Source organism: Protopterus annectens, chromosome 1.part0, assembly GCF_019279795.1.
Source record: "Protopterus annectens isolate FY-2018-M chromosome 1.part0, PAN1.0, whole genome shotgun sequence".
Classification (NCBI taxonomy): domain Eukaryota; kingdom Metazoa; phylum Chordata; order Ceratodontiformes; family Protopteridae; genus Protopterus; species Protopterus annectens.
Window position 1 is genome coordinate 650162135 of NC_056725.1, and position 15558 is coordinate 650177692.

Here is a 15558-nt window from a genome sequence, read left to right on the forward strand (position 1 = left end):
TCATTATTAAATAATGATTATAAGATATAGGTTCATAGGTTCATAGGTTCATACTAGGCTATCTGCCCTAGGGCATTTATAAGCCTATCCCAGAGTTTTGTGGCTTTCGCCACCCCTTTAGCCCAGAGTTTTGTGGCTTTCGCCACCCCTTTAGTTTGAAGGATACTATGCCCATTATTTTGCTGTGCCTCTGTCAAGCAGTGACACTGAGGTTATCCCTGGGGTATACCTGTGATCTCCCATCCATTGGTCAAGATTTCTCTTGAACAAGGCCAGCGAGGTGCTCTGCCTCACATGTACCGGGATTTTGTTCCACAGCACAGGGAATCTCTGGGTGATGAATCTGTCCCTCCAGCACGTCCTATTAATAGCTGTGTTGAGGTTTAAGTCTCTTGCCCTTGTATCTCTGATGGATTTAGATTTTTTGAGGTGAAGCATGTTCATTAATTCCGGGTTGGACATGGCCTTGTATGTCAGGCACAGGTCACCTCTGAGTAGACGGTAAGCGACTGAGTAGAGCTGGAGTTCCTTCAGTCGAGCAGCATAAGACATATTTTTGAGACCCTTTATCCTTTTGGTGAGGAACTTTTGGGGCCTTTCCAATTGCTGCAGGTGTTGGGTCAGATACATTCCGAATGGGGCATTGTACTCAATCATTGGTCTGATGAGTGATGAGTACAGGGGAACGATGACCTCCCTTGATCTAGATGTGAATCCCTTCATGATCAGGTGGGCAATGTAGAAGGTCTTCCTAACTATTTTGGCAACATGAGTGTCAAACGAAAGGTTACTGTCAACCTGGGTCCCCAGATCCCTGATTACCTCTTCTGTGCTTAGTGGATTGCCACCTATATGGTAACTAGGGGTAACCTTGTTTTTCCCGAAGGGTATGACTATGCATTTTTTGGCGTTTAACTTTAGGCCATGGCTCTGGCACCAGTTATCCGTTTCTATGAGACCCTTCTGAAGGATGTCTGTGTCAGATGGGTTTTCAACTATGGTGCCAAGTTTGCAGTCATCTGCAAACTTTGTCAATCATAATCCTCCTGTGTTTGCTTGTACTTCTGAAAAGTAGATGCCGAACAAAAGTGGGCCCAGGACTGAGCCCTGTGGGACACCACTTGTGACAGGCTTGGAGTCTGACATGGCACCAGCAACTCTGACCCTGTGGGTTCTGTCACTTAGCCAGTTTGCAACCCATCTTGTGACGTATGGGTTTACATTTAAGCTGGTGAGTTTTTCAATGATACCCGAGTGGGGTATTGTGTCGAAAGCCTTTGCCAGGTCAAGGTAGGCTGTGTGGACTGCCTTGACCTCATCAATGGCCTTGGTGACTGTTTTGAAAAAGTCAACTAAGTTTAAAAGGCATGATCTGCCCTTGACAAAGCCAAACTGGGTTGGATCCAAAGTCTGCAAGTCCCCTATGTCTTTATTTATGAGTTCCATTATGATCCTCTCCATAGCTTTGCAGACCAGGCTTGTCAAGCTGATGGGACGGTAGTTTCCGGGGTCGGTGGAAGCACCTCCTTTGTGAAGTGGGACCACCGTTGCCGTACGCCACTCCTTGGGTACGTATCCTGAGGTGAGGCTAAGATTAAACAGCTGCCCTAACTGCGAGTTTAATTCCTCATTGAGTTCGTGGAGCACACAACTGGGGACACCATCTGGTCCCATGGATGCTGTGTTTTTCGCCTTGGAGAGAGCAGATCTCACCTGAGCATTTGAGATGTTTGGGGGACTACAATCCTCTGGTATAGATATGTCTCCTTTTGGGGGGGAGGGGGGGAGAAATTTGCACTGAACCTGTCAGCCAGTATGTTGGCAATGTCTGTAGGTTCAGTGATTTTTACATCATTTTGAACTAATTCTGAGCATATCTGGGAGTTTCCACCCAGGTTTCTAACATAGCTAAAAAAGGCCTTATGATTGTCTTTTGAGTCCTTACTGATTTTTCTCTCAAAATTTGCCTTGGATACTTTTATGAGAGATCTCAGTTTTTTACTTATAATGATCAAGGGTGTCTTCCCTTTTATGGATTTTGCTCTATCTTGTAGTAGCTTCTTCCTTTTGTTGTAGAGCTTGTTTATGGCTGGGGTCCACCAGACTGGACGCTTGCCTTTGGTACAAAGTGTCTTTGTTTTGTTTGGGATTGCCTGATCCATGCAGTCCTGGAGGTGCTGGTAGAAGGCATTTGTAAGTGATTCAGCGGTTTGAGTAATGGTATCCGCTAGTTCGGGGGCCTTGAAAGAGACCACACCAGTCTTTAGAAGTGTGAAGTCGGCTTTTGAGAAGTTCTTCACAGTGGTCTTTTTTATCTTTATATTTTTATCTTTATATTTATATGTATGATAGTCTTAACTAACAGAATGAAAATACCACTATCCAAAACAATAAATAATGATCAGACTGGATTTATATATCATAGACACACACAGCAATATTAAAAGGATAATTTTTCTTATAGATTATGTTAACAAAGAAAACAAAGAAACACTCATAATTGGCTTAGATATAGAGAAAGCCTTTGATTCCCTAAATTAAGACTATGTAAAGTTATTTGAATTTCCGGCATCCTTTAGTCATCTCCTAAATAATATATATACAAATAATTTAGCATATGTCAAGTTAGGTCCTTTTACCTCTGAATCTATACATATAGCAAAAGGCACTAAACAAGAATGTCCCACGTCACAATACTATTTGCTCAAAGAAGTGTATCACAAGAAGATGGAATACAAATGCAATGCCAACCTTGGAAGACTTCTACAGCCTACTGAAGACCACAGCATTACTGGAAACTAAAATTAAAGAACTAAGATTGTATCCAAAGCCATTTATCAATAACCCTTGGGGAAAAGTTTTATCTCTGATTGACACCATACAATGACTGATTAGATACTCTGATAACGGATTGGACATACTTATACAATAATTGTACTTATTAGATTTGTTATAGTGTCAGGCTAATGTAAATAGTGTAAATAGTTAATTTAGGTGATATTTATAAATATTATGGAATTTATTGAATTATATTTGAAAATAAAAAAATTGTTGGAAAAAAAATTCCAAAATCTGTTCTACGTATTGGAGAAATGTGTGGTAATCATGGAATTAGTCAATTTAGGCCTGGACACTCATTTATTGTGACTTGTATTTATTCTTATAAATGTATTATTTTATATCTGTTCATTTGCTTAATTAAATCTTCTTTGCTTAGATCTGTTTTAATTGTGCTTATTTATGGATGCAATCCAAAATTTTAACAGAGCCATTGTGATGATTTTGAATTACATAAGCCATAATGAGAATAATTCCCAGAAAAAATAGCCTCCTCCTTAGAAGAACCAAATAAAAAATAAAAATACATCAGAATACCCATTTCACCCTGAGTCTTGATACAAATGTATTCACCAAACTAAAAACAAGCCACAAAATCCAAGAGATACATAAAAATAAAGTTTAATAACCTTCAGTTTAGCACTTTCATTCAGCAATGTGAACTTCATCACTTCTGTTAAATAAATACCTCAGCTTCTAATGTGATTTTCAATGCAATTTCACTCTTAGTGGGCAATTATATGAAATGTAATAATAGTTTAATTGATTAATATAATTCTTATTCAGCAGTAAAGAAGTACTTACTATTATATGTAACAGATCAGATCATGTAAAACAATATCAGTATAATTTGTTTTGAAAAGTGAAAATAAATGACAAGTTAAGAATAATTTCTTTAAAGTTATTAAAACACAATCATAATTTAATTTACAATACAACGTAAATAAGGAGAAATAAAAACAAAGTGGTTTAATTCCTTACAATTGAAATTATACTTGAATTACTTCAAACTACTTCATTGATGATTTCTTATTTAGCATGATTTTGGCTTAGTGCTACTAAATTTTAATTTGCTTAAGCTTCCAAAATGAGTGTGAAAGAATTAATGATATTAATAGATTCATTGATATTTGTTATACGGAATATAATATCATCAGCAAATAGTTATTTTTCAAAATTAGTATTTAAATATTTTCTTATTATTTTATTTGTTTCTAACTGAATTTGCAATAGTCTTTTTGTCTAAAACAAAGAATAACATAAATAAATAAATAAAACAGCCTTGTTCTGTACCTCTTATCTTTTGGGGTCTATATTAGATCAGCGAACGCTTAAAAAAGTGAACGCTAATTGATCAAACTTATGTAAGCAAATTCGGTTGTCTGTTTCTGTTGCTTCAGTATTTTTGGTGCTGTGGTGGAAAGTTACGGGTCAGGTTCAGGTAAGTGTGTAAGTGTGTGGATGTGAGTTTTAGGGCGGGTTAGGTGAGTTAGGGTTAGGGCATGGGTTAGGTATGTGTGCAATTGTGTGGATGTGAGGGTTAGGGCAGGTTAGGTGAGTTAGGGTTAGGGAGCAGGTGAGGTGAGTGTGCGATAGTGATGGACCTTAGGGTCAGGGTTTGGGTTAAGGTAAGTGGATAGTTAGTGGTGTGTGGATAGTTTAGTGTAGGGTTAGGTGTCAGATTTTAGGTGTATGTGTGTGGATTGCTGTTTGTTTGGTGTGCTTGTGTTGTGTGTATGTGTTTTGGATCAGAGATTTTTTTCCCTAGGAAAAAAATCGCTGTTCTGACATTTCAAGATTGTAAGCTTTCACTTACATAAGTTCGATCAATCAGCGTTCGCTTTTTTAAGCATTCGCTGATCTAATATAGACCCGCCTTTTGTTCTGCAAAAAAGAAGATATAAGCTGGCTTTCACATACATTCTTATATTAAAATATACTTGTTTTAATATGCCATAATACATTCCAAGTGGGAACTGGATGTTTCTAGCAGTTTAAAAATAAATGACCAGATAAGTGAACTGCATGCTTTTCAGTCGCTAAACTAATTTTCAGTAAATGTTTATAGTATGTGTGATCCTAAATAGTCATAACTGTTTTAATGTCTTGAGCTTGCTTTTTAAAATAAATCCAGAATGATCTTTACAAATTAAGCTATGCATACATGTATTAGGTAGAAACAGATGATGTTCAGATAGGTAGGTATTAGTGAAGCAAATGGAAAACTTACTATACGGCATCTAGCACTGGCATTAAGAGAACAGAACATACCTAGAATAATAAACACAAAGAATTAGACAAAAATATTGGGATGTGGAGATGTAATTTTTGGAGGACAGAAATGTATCCAGTAGGACAAGAATAATGAGGTAACTCGATCTTCAGGATGTGGCATAAGAAAAATGAAGAACCTATCTACCAGGACCAGATACAGATATGGGTCAGTTTAATGAATTGCATTATTCTGGTGAAAAAGATCAACTAGTATTTTGTGAATTAGACTATCTGTTAAATCTGTCTTTAACTTCTGTAATGAAACAGCATAGATCAGAATTAGATATGAAGGTGGTAGAAATTCCAAAGCTAACAAAACTGTTGATAGAAGCAAAATAAACAATGCTAATAAGAAGAAATGTAAAAGTAAGGCCTGTAAGCAATTGCTGGACAACAGAAAAATTGTATCAGAAAAAAAAGATCAGATGGATATTTGCCTAGCACCAATGGGAGCAACTACACTGTTTTCCAGTGTTAGCTTAGCATAATGGGGATGTGGAGAAAATCAGAATGAAGACTGGGAGCATATTTATGGTCCTACCCAAAGTTGTCAGTTTAAGGAAGAGTTTCATTGTATGGTTGCAAATGTTTTAAACAGAGGATGGCACCTGAGAAAAGAATGCATAATGTTAAGTTGGTTTAATGATGATACCGAGCTGAAATAAATTATAAATTTAACTAATTTATGTTTACCAGTCTCCAAGAAAATTAACACAATACAACTGAAGTCCAAGACAGACAGAGAGAGAGAGAGAGAGAGAGAAAGAAAAGGATGGGATTGAATTGATGAAATGACTTTAAGTTTATGAGTAAAAAATAGCAGGATGGGTCCAAGCCACACTAGCAGAAGCCAAAACAAGAACATGACAGGGGATTCAGAAACACTGTGTCTGTGATCATGGCCAAGTCAACTCTGTTTTCCCCAAGGCTGATTACAAATACATGCAGTCAGGCCAGTTTGCATGACCAGAAGCTTCTTGCCATTCCTGCGGTATGGCCCTGTGTCAAGGTCATGTTAGACCAATCCATGGCCAGAGTAATATACTGGTAGTTGTAAACACTGCCCGTGCATGAGCATCTAGTGTAGCCATAATGAAATGTAATGCACAGATGGTAATACTGATGAGTTGTATTGTTGTTACTCAAGGTAAAAAATATGCAGGAAATGTTTTACCGACCAAAATAAGGCTATGATTTTAAAGGCTGAGTGCAGAGGTGATAGCATGACAATAATAACAGAGAACCACAGGAGATTGCAAAGAGAGCTAGTGAATATAGCAATGATGCAGGCCTCAGTGGAAAAGAGGGTATGACATATACCCATGGATATCCATCTGAAACACCTGAAATTAGGCATTGTAAAACTCAACTAAAACAGAAAGGGTGCAATAAAGAAACATAATGTACTGACCTATGCCACACCTGGTAACATCACATTTCTACTTTATCATTGTGTCTGTATTATAATGTAAGTCAAGATATGCCCTAAGGGGATTTGAGCCTATTACCATGCTCACGCATATTCTCATATACACAGTATTTGCTATGGGAGTTATTGCAGGAACTCTACCTAAAGGGTCAGTAAAACAGATGTCAGGAGAATGTTATACAACAATGGAGAGGAAATGTTAAACAACAACAGACAGGAAATGTTACAAAACAACAGACAGGAATCAATAATCAAAAGGTAGGTATGAAGCAAAATGAACCCAGGAATCCCTTCAGTAATAATCTTTTAAACACAGCATTAGCTAGGTGAACTATTGCTAGAGTTATTGCTAGAGTTATACTGAAGGAGGTCAGGGAAACATATTGGTGGATGTTACACAACAACAGACTGGAAGTGGTAATCAAAAGTCAGTGTTCAAGGGAATTAAGCTGCGGACTTGATTCAGTAATAGTCCTTAAACACAGTGTTAATTAGGTAAGCCATTGCAGGATTCAAGTTAGAAGTGTCAGGGAAACACATATCAGGAGAATCTTACACACAGACAGACTGAAAGAAAGCAGAGAGTAGAACAGAAGATGCGTAAGTAAAGAATGAGCAGGATGAGGTGGGGTAGTAGGAAAAAACTTTTTTGTGGGACTGGTACCCATTTTTAAGGGAAGGGACACTTGGAGAAGGAAGTAAGAGAATTAAGAGGAAAGGAAGAGGAGTAGGTTAGGTAGCAGGGAAAGACAGACAACACTAACAGGGTGTGAGGTAACACATTGAGGGAGGGGGAAACACAGCATTAAAGGAGACATCAGAAAAAGAGAAGGGAGACAATGCATAGGGGTAGATTGCTAAACCAAGAGGGGTGGTATGTAATCAAAATGGATAAGGCCACCAGATAAGGTGATAGGATTGGGTATTTGCAGATGCAGTCTGGCTGCTTGTAGACAGTGTGAGATTAATCATCACCCTGGGAACATTGACCACTGGGTCCCAGGTCAGAAGATGGAGCCAGTGCTGGGAGGTTTGTCACTCAATGTGTCACCAGAGCACGCTCTCCATATAAACTAGGCAGGCATGTAACTATCTGTTAGTTATATCCCCCACAATATCTGCCATCTTCCAATAGTTGGCAAATGTGTCACCTCCACTTATACTGCTACTGATGGGTACCACTGTACCTGCCACTGATGCAGTGCTTCCTGATGCAGGTGATGCAGATAGGGCAAGAGGTATGGTGTCAGGATGAGGATCAAATTTGCTGAGTGCTTCTGCTGATGATGATGCTGCTGCTTGCTGTATTCACATGTGGGGTCCAACAAGTCTTGATGCTGGGCCAGTTGCAAATGTTTGTGCTGCTGCATATAACAATAAAACAAATGCAGAAAAACAAAAAAATGTATCTAAAAGAAAGGATAGTGACAAAGAGAATGGAGGAAGAGAAATTCAGCCACAATGAAATCTGTATTCTAACTACTGCTGTTAATAAGAGAATGATAACAGTTAAGCAGAATACACTTAGCAAAGCATTAACTGCTCATGGATGTCAGAAACCTGGGTGTATAGTTTATATATATATATATATATATATATATATATATATATATATATATATATATATATATATATAAACAGGTGACTGTTCATTTAAGTGTGTCAGATATGGTTAAATTTAGTTTTATACAGTGTAGATAAGCAAAAATTTGCAGGAAAATTAATGTTTCAATGAAAAAGTGGTGGCTGTAAAGATGTCCAAGACTGTATGTTAGCAGTTGTGAATTTGCAGATGTTTGTGGGTAAAGGATGGACTAAGGGTTACGTAAGGTAACAGAGTCAGTGTTGTGCATGGTTTGCATTGTCTGTATTCTGTATTGTTTTCTCTTGTGTAGTAGTACTGTTAGGGAACTGTTTTTAGTAACATAATGTGCAAAGTTCGATTTAGGGGCAGGGGTAGGGTTTGGGTTATGGTTAGGGTAAGCACACATGAGTACGACTGAGTAGAGGGGTGAACAGCATCACTACCAATTTGACACTTGGTTTTATAGTTGGGATTTATTGATATAGGGCAATTCGTAGTGACAGAGAAATATTCAATGTTGTGATTCACTCTTATGAATCTTTCAGTGTTTTATGAATCTATTTTTCTACCAATTATGATTCCCTATTATCAGTTTTCTATTTTTCATGACATACTTTATGTATGTATGTGTGTGTGTGTGTATATATATATATATATATATATATATATATATATATATATATATATATATATATATATATATATATATATATATATATATATATATATATATATATATATACATATATATATATATATATATATATAAGCTCTTCAAGTGCACCCGATATAGCAGCTGTTTCGAGCCAGTCTATTTTAGGGCCATTTAATTCACCAGCAATGAGGTCAAATCCTTTATTAAAGTAAGAGTATACTATGTCACTGAAACATTATTGGTTTGGTGGCCTATATAATAAAGCAATAATCAGATTATCTTTTCTCAGTGTAGGTTAACGGCAGTTGCTTCAGTCATTACCTATGTTCATTAATAAGTGATCAGTATTTATAGCGTTCACAGTGCCCTGACCCCTTTTTTTTTTTTTCTCCTAACATTGACATCCACTGTAGATTTACTCTTCTTGGCTCTCAAGATCAATTTAAGGTATTAAGAGCTGTTGCTTCACATATAGGTGCATCAGATTGTGAATATTCAGTGGTGCAGCGGTTAGCATTGCTACCTCACAGCAAGACGTTCTCCAGTTCGATCCTCGGCTGGGTTGCCTTCTGTGCGGAGTCTGCATGTACTCCCTGTGGTCATGTGGGTTTCCTCCGGGTGCTCCGGTTTCCTCCCACATCCCAAAGACATGCTGTAGGTGGATTGGACACTCTAAATTGGCACTAGGAGTGAGTGTGTGCATGTGTGTGCCTTCTGTGGATGGTTGGGTGCCGGGCTGGCAACTCGACACCATAAAACTCCACTGCCAATCATGAGCGGACAGGTGATCCTCTGTGGTGACCCCTAACCAGGAAAAGCTGAAAGAAGAAGAAGATATATATATATATATATATATATATATATATATATATATATATATGTAAGCTGACAAGAAGAAATAGGCTAAATAACTTAAACAACTTCTTGGAATTGCAGAAAACACACAGAGCCAAACCAGTGTTGAGCGTTTTTGTTTCTTTAATAGTATCAAGAACTTCATCAGAAAATGAACCACAAGAGTAGTGTCTTACATTAAAATATGTGTAACAGCTGATAAAATGTAAAAAGCTACCAATGAGAGCAAATATGTCTGAAATTCTACAAAAACAAATATTTCAGGCAATAACAGCCAGGAAAGATGTCAAAAAGGGTGGAGTTATCTATTCACTCTCAGATCACATCTGATATAGGGAAACTGAGAGTGCGGACTGTTTGGCCTTAGCTTTAAAACCAAACCGCAGTATAGGTTTGAATATGTCTGTGCATGCTAGCTTAATCTCATTACCTACACTTTATCAAAATTGCAAAACATCAAACAACAAAGTATCAATACAGCTAATAAACAAATCAACTTATCAAACATCTTGTTTTTTTTTTCTATTTGAGATCAGCTTACAGTGGTTATCAGGGAATTTCTCCTTTCCCCACTGTACCCCACTGTAGTGTATTCACAGAGCTGGTATATTTATATATAATTAATATAGGGTGCTGGAGGTGCAGGGAAGACTTGTGCCCTGCAAACAAAAAAAGATGCTTTTCATTGTTTTCTTTTTTTAATTTCAGTAGGTTGCTGTTCAGCCACTGTTGTTTGATAGTTGCCTCTCAATATTTTGTATTTTCAATAAATAGATATACACACAGGAGAGGCCTATATCTATATCTACATTTATCTATATCTGTATCTATAGATTGCTTTTACTAGTTTATGTGTCAGACTCACATAAGATAGCATGGACATGTTAACTTCTGCATCTGAAGTTTGAGGTTTTAAGTTATGATGTCATATATTTTGAAAACCAGTAATAGATTTGCATGTCCTTTCATGCAAGTTAGGACTTTCTGCAACTTTTTATATAATCAATGAAATTGTGGTAAGCAGGATCTCATGTATGTAATAAGATAAAACAAAAGATATTTCTTTAATAATTCCTCTTACTCAAGAAAACATCATTCCTGTGAGTGATGGATCATAAATCTATGAGAAAGACAGAAAGCGAAAAAGGAAAACACACACACACACACACACACACACACTATACACATAAACATGCAGCGGCTCAGCATATCTCGTTTAGATTAATGCCATCAAAGATTCATAGAAATTCTTTATTCATTAAAAGAAAATGTTAATGTTAATTATTCTATTTAATTTTATTAGTAATAAACTATAAGAGAAGTTAGAATTATTTTCAGATTATATTATTTTGTACATGAAAAATCTATAACAGGACATTTCAGTGTTGTGGAACATTTTCAGGCAGTTTCAAGTCTATTTGTGATGTAAAATTCACAGTCAGGCATATTTTTATCAACCAGAGGAGAATTTGTGGATGATAATTAATAAAGACTTGAAGGAGTTTCTTTGTGAAGGGAAAAGAACAAGAGTTATTAGTGTGTGTAGTTGAATCTAAAATGGAAGCTGCTGTTAAAAAAGAGGTAATTAGTAGGACATATAAAATATTGCATGAAAAGAGAAAGAATCAATCAGAGGTTATGTAAGACTGGGTTAAGCGACTGGAAAGGAATTTGTAAAGTAACAATGGGAGAACTCCTGTATGGCTTCCAAGTATGCAACAAAGTCCATAAGGTTCAGGATTTTCACCTGTATGAATTTGCATAGGTATTTATGTTTGTGATATTGAATGCTGGTGCAGTAGCCTTAGCTGTATGGGGTTATATCCTGCCAAGGATAAAACACCTGGTCAGTTTCCAAAGCTTCAGGACACCTTCCACGTACCTAAACTTTCAAGCAGCTCAAGCTGCGCTGACTAAAAGAAAAGTTTGGGTGCAAATCCCTTCAAAGCTTTACTGCAGTAGAAGAGTGTGCTCCTGTGAGGCTTTTCAGGATTGACAGTTGGCTTCTGCTTTCCCTTGCCAGGCAGATACGTTTCCTTTTGGGAAAAAAACTTCCATTTTCTTAAATTTAGTAATATTGTATTACTATCCTCTTCAGGAAAGTTATTTTAAAGTTAGAAGTGTTGTGGTTTAATGAATTGTCTCAAGACTGTAACATACCTTTAAATGACGTACACATTTTTTCTGTCAGTTTAAATGTAGTGTTAACTAACTGAAATCATATTTTTCTGTGGAGAAATTGTGTTTATGTTCCTTGGTGGGACTGGCATAGTGTTTGGAAATGCTTTTTACTGTTTTTTTTTTTTTTCTGATAACAACAGCAAAAAGTAACTTTTGTGGACTGGAAGTGTTTACTGGCATTTGCTGCTTGTCTTCCCTGGGAAAGAGACATCACTTTTGGTTTGACCATGGAGCAGACTACTGGCCCAATGGTCAGTCCTTCTTCCAGCCACAAAAAGAAAAAAGTTAAGCAAACAGCCTTTTCCAACATCACAGGCTAGCGATTTGCCTCATCTGCAGGTGGGTGACTGCGCTGTGGCCATTTGTTGTACCTCACCCCACTCATCTTTTACCAGGATCCCTCTGGTTTAGCACCTACAGCCACGATGGATCAGAGGTTGGACACATCTTCTGTGGCTGTTGGAGTCCCCTCAGTTGACAAGGGAGAGCCACTGTTGTCAGTCTTGGGAGAGGGAGCAGGGAAGGATTCCCTGCTGTGCCAGAATGCTATGCCCATCCCTGGGGAAGCGGCTGCTGACATTAGTAATACAGTTTGCCCAATTTTTTTCAGTCAAAAAGAAAGACAAAACTACACATATAATCTACTCTTCTTGAATTTTCTTTAGACCAGAGTTGTCTACTGGGTCTTACTTCAGGTTTAATTCAGGCTATTAATCCTTCTTGTAAAGTAGTTTTTGGTAAAAGAAAGGATTCCTCTTTTCCTGAAGAGCGTCAAGATTATGAATCTGAACAAGAAGTTGCAAGGATGTATTCACAGTATTTTTCTTCAGATTTCTGATTCAGACTCAAAGAGTTTAGTTTCTGATTTTTTCTGTGGTTGGTTTGTTTTGTCTATGATTATTACTAGAACATGCCAGTGTTTTCATGGAAAAACACTGAGATTTCTCAGTTCCTCAGAAAATACTATGAATTGTTAAAGAAGGATTTTCCAGAACCTGCACCCATTCCTTTTGTTCTGTCACCTTTAAAGGATTTGTATGTGTGTTACTGCCTGCTATTGTCCTGTTACTCTGCCAGCTGTCCATAAAAGTACAGATAGTGTGTATAAAATTCCTCAGTCTTTTAAATGTTTATATACTATTCCCAAACCTGACTCAACAGCTATAGCCTTCGTTGATCTCACTGTTGCTAAGCACTTTGTTAATTCCAATCCTACTTTTCTAATACGGATGGGAAAATTATTGATATGTATGGGAAAAAAGTGTATACTTCAGCAACTTTGTTTTTTTAGAATTTTTAATTGTCAGGTTCATATACTGAAGTTTTTTCTGACAAGTTGTGAAAGTGTAAGGAATGTTTTATCTGCAGTTTCTTCTTGTGAGGAAAAATATGCTTTAAATAACTTGATTTCTTCTTTTACACAAATTACTCCTCTTTGCTTGCAGGGTATGTATGACTACTGATATTTCTTCCAGGGCTAGGGCCACTGGCACTGTTTAATAGAGGTTTACATGACTATATACTCAGAATCTTCCAGATGATGTCAGAAATGAGATGTTAAATTCTAACTTGGATAGAGATTTAGTGTTTGGCCCCTCTGCATGAATGAAGAGACAAGCTGATCCAGGGAATCTCCAAGATTGTTCAGCTCTCCTTTTACAAATTGTCAAAGGGATGTTCTTTCTCTTCTTCCATTTTGACAGAAAACAGAATAAACAGTCTCAACAGAATTCAGGTAAACAGATATTTAAGATGGAACAGCAAGGGGTTCCAAAAAGAAGGCTCTAACATCTCAAAACTAAGGACAGCCCATTATGCTTGAATGACTATTTAAGAAACCTTGTGACCCACTCCCACTCCCACCTTGTCCCCTTTTTTATTCCAGAAAGATTTAATCTCCATTTTTCCCTTTGGCAGCAGATTGCTTCAGACAAATCTGTTCTGAATACCTTTTATCAAAGTTACAGTGAGAAGACATTCCTCCCTTCCAGGGGGTCATTCCTCTTTCTCCTGATCAGACTCTTTTGTTTCCTTGTGACAAAGAAAGAAAATGCTTGGAGACCAGTTCTGGATCTTTCTTTCCTAAACCTGTTTGTGATAGTGCCCTAATTCAAAATTATGTCACTTCACAACCTGTTACTGCTTCTTCCTCTTTCAAGTTTCCTATTAACACTAGACTTTTAAGATGCTTAATCATCATATCCGTAGTCATCCAGACTTCAATGTTGCTTAAGATTTTGTATGCCTGGATCACATTATCAGTTCTCTATCTTAACCTTTGGACTATGCACTACACCAAGAGTTTTCAGAAAGTGTCTAGCTCCAGTTATAGCTCCTTGCAGGCTACAGGATATCCACATTTCCCATATTTAGATGACTTGCTTATCTTTGCAGAGTCTTTTTCAAAAGGTCAGGAATCTCTTCCTTGGCTGAGAGATCTCTTACACAAGCTGGGATTCCAATTGAATGGTCAAACTTCTTTCTTGACTCCCCCACAGAGGATTGTGTTTTGGGATGTCAACTAGACACCTCATTTTAATGAGCTTTTCTTATACAGGAAAAAATAGATCCTTATTTATATCTGTTTCTAAACTTTTCCTCTAAGACGTTGTTCATTGTGAGGGAATTCCTCAGGATTTTGGGTCTCATGCCTTCTATGATTCTCATAATACCGCCGGAAAGACTACACATGAGGCAGATACAGTTGTATCTAAAATCTCCTTGGTCCAAGCATCAACACCCTTTATCTTTTCAAATCCCAGTGCTGGGGATTTGTCAGAAGATTAATCATTTGGTAGAGACAACAGATATTATTAAATCCAAGTCTCCCCTTCTACCACCCTCTTCCAAAGCAGTCAGTTATCACATACTCTTTGGACTCCGTTTGGGAACAGCTTCATGAGGGATAAAAGTGCAGCAGTGTGGGACACCAAGGACAGATGCAAGCACATAAATTATCTAGGAGATGCTTGTCATGATCAAGGCACTCATCTATCTGATCCATCTTTGACCTCCGAGACCTCTTCAAAGTGGTTTCAAACCATACCACAGTCTTGTGATACATCAACAAGCAAAGGGGGACCAAGTCGTACACCCTTTGCAGAATAGTTGTGCTAGCTTAAGATATAGCTTCACAGCACAGTCTCACTCTACAGGCATCCTAAATTCTATCAGAGCAAACCTGTGTGACAGACAAGCTGAGCAGGATCAGGGCAGACCATCACGGATGGAAATGAAACCAGCATTTGATCCATCTGTGAAGAATTTGTCAAGTAGACCTTTTTGCCTCCTCCTTGAACAATCAACTGGCAAGATTCTGTTCCAGGACTCTATGCAAGAAGGCCTGGAAAACAGATGACTTTTCTTTTCTTTGGACAGGAATGCTCCAGTATGCTTTTCACCTTTTCCACTAATATCCAGGGTACTTCTGAAGATTCAGAAAGAATCTCACATGATCATTGTGGTGACTCCCTTCTGGCCTAGGCAACTGTCATTCCCCCTTCTTTCAGAAATGGCTAGGAGGAATTACCACATGCTTCCACATAGACTGGATCTACCATTACAAGAACAGGGGTGTTTGATACACTTTGACATCAGTTATTTTCAATTGGCTGCCTGGATGATAAGGTATCATTTCCTTTTAGGTACCTGTTTACTAAGGGTGTGCATCAGGTACTAACGGAGGCAAGAAAGCCTGCTACTAGAAAGTCATACGTTAGTAAATGGAAAAGGTTTTCTAGT